This window comes from Podarcis muralis, chromosome 1 (assembly GCF_964188315.1).
Source record: "Podarcis muralis chromosome 1, rPodMur119.hap1.1, whole genome shotgun sequence".
Lineage (NCBI taxonomy): Eukaryota > Metazoa > Chordata > Lepidosauria > Squamata > Lacertidae > Podarcis > Podarcis muralis.
Genome location: NC_135655.1, coordinates 106,030,544 through 106,036,543, shown reverse-complemented (window position 1 = coordinate 106,036,543; position 6,000 = coordinate 106,030,544). Strand labels below are relative to the sequence as shown.

At 41.6% G+C, this 6,000-nt stretch overlaps 1 protein-coding gene across 1 annotated transcript in view; it reads left to right on the top strand.

Annotated features, from left to right (window-relative positions):
• Nucleotides 1–5,188: 5,188 nt before the first annotated feature.
• The window catches only part of ITGB6 (integrin subunit beta 6), a 66,749-nt gene continuing 65,937 nt past the window's right edge, over nt 5,189–6,000 (top strand). The window contains exon 1 of the mRNA XM_077936610.1: nt 5,189–5,533. The gene's annotated coding sequence lies outside the window, so the exon portion shown is untranslated. The remainder of the gene's footprint in view (nt 5,534–6,000) is intronic.

The following is a 6,000-nucleotide window of genomic DNA, read 5'->3' as shown; positions in this document are numbered from 1 at the left end:
ATGTATATGGTTGCTATGCCCCCACTCCAGATCTTTACACACACACACAAACTGTATTGCTCTCAGGATATTTGTTTTGGCAAGGGGTACTGGTGAATTCCTAAGCAGTTCTCAACTCCGGCTGTTGCTGGGAACAACAACTCTCAGAGAACAATGTAATAAGGCACACATGCATAGCACCAGCAATCTGCATGCACCAAACCAGGTGAGAACTCTTAGAAATAGATGGGATGCTCAGAAGAACATAGGCTCTGATCCTAACCAGGGTTTCTTCCATTCATGGATGGGACTAAGATCTGGTGGAGGAACTTGCTGGCAGAAGAAAGGGGAGGCATTTTTTGCCAGTTCTCCCCATACTGTCTCTCATGCTGCTCAGAAGGGTTCCCCAAACCGGAGCAGATTTGGGAGGGACGGGTTGTAAGAGGAAGGGAGAATGCGTGAACATTGCCTCCTTCCTTTCTCCTGATAGGAATGTACCAAGAGTGAATTTAAGAAGAGCCTGCTCAATCAGGCCAATACTGGCCAACCAGATGCCTACTGTAAGACCCAAAGCAGGACCTGAGCAAAATAGCACTCTACCCACTTGCTATTCCCAGCAATTGGCATTCAAAGGCATGCTGCCACTAACAGTGGAGGCAGAATCGTGAACCAGCCCAAGCCACAAAAACTTTGTCAACCCCTGGCCTACACTGACTGGCAGAGCCTCTCCAGAATACTTTCCCAACACTTCCTGGAGACGCTAGCGACTCAACTTAGGACCTTTGGCATGTGCTTTAACCACTGAGTTACAGCCCGTACTTCACAAGCTAGTAAATATCAAGCCAATTCTGAACTGACTCAAGGATATCATATTCATCAGTATCCCAGGCTTTCTCTTAGCGGAAACAAAAGCAACAGATCCTATTGTGTTCTCTGATTCAGGATACTTTTGGAGCACTCATACTAGATATTTTGTACTGATTTTGGAATTCAGCAACCTTTAACAGTTCTGAATTTTGAAAGTCTAACTTTCAGTGGTATCTTTTAAAAAGCTGATGAAAGCTCTTGATGAATTTTCAGGCAATAGTGATAATTATCAACTTCTCAAAGTTAATAATTCTATTTCTTTTATAACTGAATATGGAGGAGAGGGTCACTTCTAATTAGATGTTCTCTTTGAATGGTTTTTTAAAACATTTTTAAACATCAGACTTTTTTACTGTATCTAAAACTTAGCTGGTTTTGTATTATGCTTGTAAATTGCTTTGACACATATGTAAAGGGTGATTAATTAATTGAGGAAGAGGAATTAGAACTGTAGTAAGGAAATGCAAATTTGGATAATGTGAGCAGCCCCCGCTCCCCAAATCATTTCAGCTCTAGTGCATTGTGAGTGTAAAATTAAAACCAGGCAAGTTGGCAAGGTTTTTTTGTCCTTGTGTAACTTAAATCCCACACTTCTCAGACTGATAAAAATAAAAGCCAAAAATGGCCCTCTAGTGGTTATGATAAATAAGCTTTCACATTCTTCTCTTACCATTTAATGCTGGGCTGTCAAATGCAAATAGGTTGGAGAGCTGAATTAACTGATGCCCAAAAGTTACAAATATCCCACGCTCCCACCCCCGCCGCCACCAAAATATGTCAACTCCATATGACACCAAAGTATCAATTCCTTTCAAGGAGATGCTAAAAGTGGAGTGGAAATTAACATTTTTCCTGGAGCTTGGGTGATTTATCTGTTCTTAAACATTGATTACATGGATGGACTGACAAAAATGGTATTGTGTATGCATATGTAACACAATGCTGAGAGATGCAATAATGGCCACGCATGAATTAACATTTTTGACTGCAACTCTATACACATATCCCTGGGAGTAATTCCTATTGAACTCAGCAGGGCTTACTTCTGAATGCACATGCAGAGAATTGGAGAGGACACCCATGCAGAGAAGAGTCTTTAGCTGGCACACACACAAAAACAAACCAAAGTTAGGATCAGCTGAAATTTGGGAGAGATAGCTGAGAAGGACCCCTGGTGAGTTACCCATCTCCTAGCCTCCTGCAATGATGGCACTGCCAGGCCCTTCCCAAAAGACAACAACCCCAACCTACAAAGTTTAAAAACACGAACCTTCATTGTGAGCCAGCAAAACTGGATTTTCTTATTTTGGTATTTATGCTGAGGTACACTTACCAATTTAGCTTTGGGGGTTATTATTCTGACCTTAGTTATGATACTCTCCCACAGTGCTTCATCATTTAACATGCTGCCTAATATGACCCTTAGTATTGGCCTGCAAACAAATCCAAACCTTCATTAAAAGGCATACTTTTGGAACAGTCCTCTTGTCTTGTACAATCCCTTGCACCCATCAAGATCTGCACAGTATATTAGTTATATGATTCTTGAAACTGATCAATATATAATTCCTATGAAATGCAATATATAATTCCAGATGAAATTGTAAATAATTTCCCAGCATTTCAATGCATTAATTTTCCATCAATTAAAAAAAAAAAGTAGAGTCAGCTGCGTCCGAAGAAAGCAACAAAAATAAAATGTGGGATGGTTTTAAGCATGACACTATTTAGATGTTTTGTAAAACAAAACCACTGAGAACTTTCCTTTCTCGGTAACACTATATCCACTGGACTCAATAATGTGAAGTGCATAAACTAACAAGAGTCATGTTTTGGGGTTTCATCGACCTCATATTTTTTAAGAACAATAAGCAACATATTGTTCCATTATATAAATAGTTAAAACCTTGCGTAACAATGCAATAGTCATGATTGGGAATTACCTATGAGAATAAATTTCATAAAATTTGCAACCATAGAACATGCTGCTGATACACCATAATGCACATCTACTACGTTTCACAACTGTGGGAGTTGGACAGACAAAACAGTTGCACAAAGGGCACGTTGGCAGCAATGGTCTTTTCTTGCACTACACACACACTCACCGGTGGATGAAGGAGGGCTTCAAGTGTGTTGTGTTGCCTGCTCTGCACCTTGGAGGCAGGAAAACACCACAAACTTATATGCTTACATTTGAATATTACTTATTTGTGTAGCCAAAGCTATTACGAAAACAAGACAAGGCAAAATAAAGCACATTGCACCATTAAAACAAGTACAGGTAAAGTTAAGCCACAAACTTCTCCAGAAGACTTTTCTGTTCTCTTTCTGTTGAGGCTCAGCCCTTTTCCTGTCTCATCTCAGAGCAACATCCCATTTGGATTCTCTCTCCTTCAATCTGCTCCCTTATGCCCTACCTCAGGGCTTCTTTTCAGCCGGAACTTGCCAGAACCCTTCAGGTAGGCGACATTGTCATTGTCATTCGTGGTGCGATCCGGCACCTCTTTTTCTAGAAAAATAGCACTGCCCTACCAGTTGTTGTTTTTCTCCTTTTTCGTTCCGGAGGTCCGTTCTTAACCTGAAACTGTTCTTAACCTGAAACACCACTTTAGCTAATGGGGCCTCCTGCTGCTGCCGCGCCGCCGGAGCACAATTTCTTTTCTTATCCTGAAGCACTATTTCTGGGTTAGCAGAGTGTGTAACCTGAAGCGTATGTAACCTGAAGCATATGTAACCTGAGGTACCACTGTATTTGTAGTCTCCAGTAGCTGTTTATCTGTTTTCTCTTACTGTGTTTTTTAAAAAAACAACGCCCTCAGCTTTCCTCACACTTTCCCGCCTTTTTTATTCCTGTTCCTTTCTCACCTCTGCTCTGCTCTGCACTGTGAAGTGAGGGATTTTGACTGCCCCACTATGGGGAAGACAGACAAAGCCCTACAAGTCAGGGTTACTTCTTGGAAGAAGAAAAAACCCACAATTTGAACTTGGGACAATGCTTGGCAGTAGCTGCAGTAAGCACCTAATAAACCACCATTTCTGTAGATCCCAGAGAGGGCCCTTCTCTTGAAAGTGTGGCCTCTTCTTTTGAGTTTGACACAAGGGATATCACCCTCTGCCACCTCCTTAAGCCCCAAATTCTCTACCAATTTCATGGATGCCTCTCTCAATGTCCCAGGCGAATTGGCCATGTCCCTAGACTCATCCCAAGGCTTGATCAACTTTATGCCTAGGTCTCCTTAGAGGAAATACCTTTTAGGATGTTCACACCATTGTGAGGTGTTTAGTTTCCAAACAGGATGGGCAGTTTAATAGGCAATAACCACTATATTGGTGTGTATTTGTGAGAGAAATGTTGGGGAGGTAGGAGACATCATCAATATTTTTTAATATTTATTATATGATTCTCAGATAACTTTCTCCTATGGGGCCACATACAAATGTTAAATGATTTTAGAATTGTAGTTACATATTCATATAATAACATTTGTTTACTTCTTGATTGTATTTAAAAAACCCAACAACCACCCTCCAAGTTACAAATAGAGTGAAACAATAAAATCATCAGCTGGAACAGTTACCGGTAGTTAAAAACAGCTATTTAAAACATTAGTGATAAGCCAAACACAGATTAAAGGACATGTAAACTTTCTACATATCTGGGTAGGCTTGTCTAAACAAAAATGTTTTTAGCAGGCACAGAAAAGAGTGCAGTGAAGGCAACTGCCTGGTGTCAATAGGCAGGGAGTTCCAAAGTGTGTGTTGCCATACTAAAAGATTGACTTCTTATAAATGTGGATTGAGTATTATATACCACCTGTAAGAGTGCAAATTCCACAGACTGAAGTGGTTGAAAGAGCACATGTGAGGTAAGGTGATCTTGCAGGTAAACTGGTCCTAAGTTGTTAAGGGTTTCATATGCTAATCGTAACACCTTTAACTTGGTCCGGTAGCAAATAAGCAATCAGGTCTAAGCACAGGTGTTATATAAGGTCACACACCTATCTGCAATCATGCTGCACCAACTGCAGCTTCTGGATCAAGCACAAGGGAAGCCCCACCTGGAGTGCCCTGCAGGAATGCAGTCTTGAATTAACCAATGAATTAGCTCTCGTGGCCAGTCTTTCCCAGGCCAGGAATAGCCATCGCTGCCATATAAATTAAAGCTGCTAAATGCACTGCTAGCCACTGAGGCTATCTGGGCCTCCAGTGATGAAAGGTGGACCCAGAAGTGCACCCAGACTGCAAACTTTCTCCTTCAAGGTGAGTGCAGCCTAACTCAGGGTGGACAACGGGCCAAGTTCTCAGACAATTTTTTATCTGCAGCCTCTGATTCAGCATACTGATGGCACCTTGCCCCAGCATTCCTAATGACTGCCTCCAACAGCTTCATGTAGATAGTAAATAGCGCTAGAGATAAGATAGTGCCTCGTGGCAGTGAGGCCAAAAGCACTTTCCTAATGCAGCTCTCTGAATTCGGTCCCAGAGGTAGAACTGGAACTACTGGAACACAATTCCTATTGCCCAGAGCAGGTCCAGGAAAAGGCAATGGTCAGTGGGAACAAAAGCAGGAGAGATCAAGAAGCAGGAGGAAGGCCATGCTCCACTTGTCCTGCTCTCTGCAAAGGTCATCCATCAAGGTGACCAAGACCAACTCAGCCCCATGGCCAGGATTGCACCCTGATTGGTATGGATCTATATAATCTGTGGTATGAAAGTATCCAAAGTGCTAAGTTAATGTTCACAAGGGCTATAGAACTCTATGATGTCATACAACTGAGGCAGTTATTTCAGTTGGTACAGTTATGGCAGTTATTAACAGTTAGAGCAGCCAGTATGTTCTGCTATGCTAGGGTTGCCATACGTTCTGAATTTCCCGGACATAGCCAGGATTCGTCCGCCAAAAATGGCGTCCGAGAGGAATTTTCAAAAACTGACTAAAGACATCTGGGAAAACCTGGGCGTATGGCAGCCCATTTTGGAAGTGTTGGGGGGGGGGATAGTTTAAAAACTTATTTTTAAAAAAGATTAAAAGCTCAACAACTTTTGTATCTGGATTTTCACTTCTTAAAATATTGCAGCCCTATGTTATGCTGCTGTCCGCCTCAGAGTTAGTCCGTATTTATCTTAGATACAATTTATGTAAGATGTATT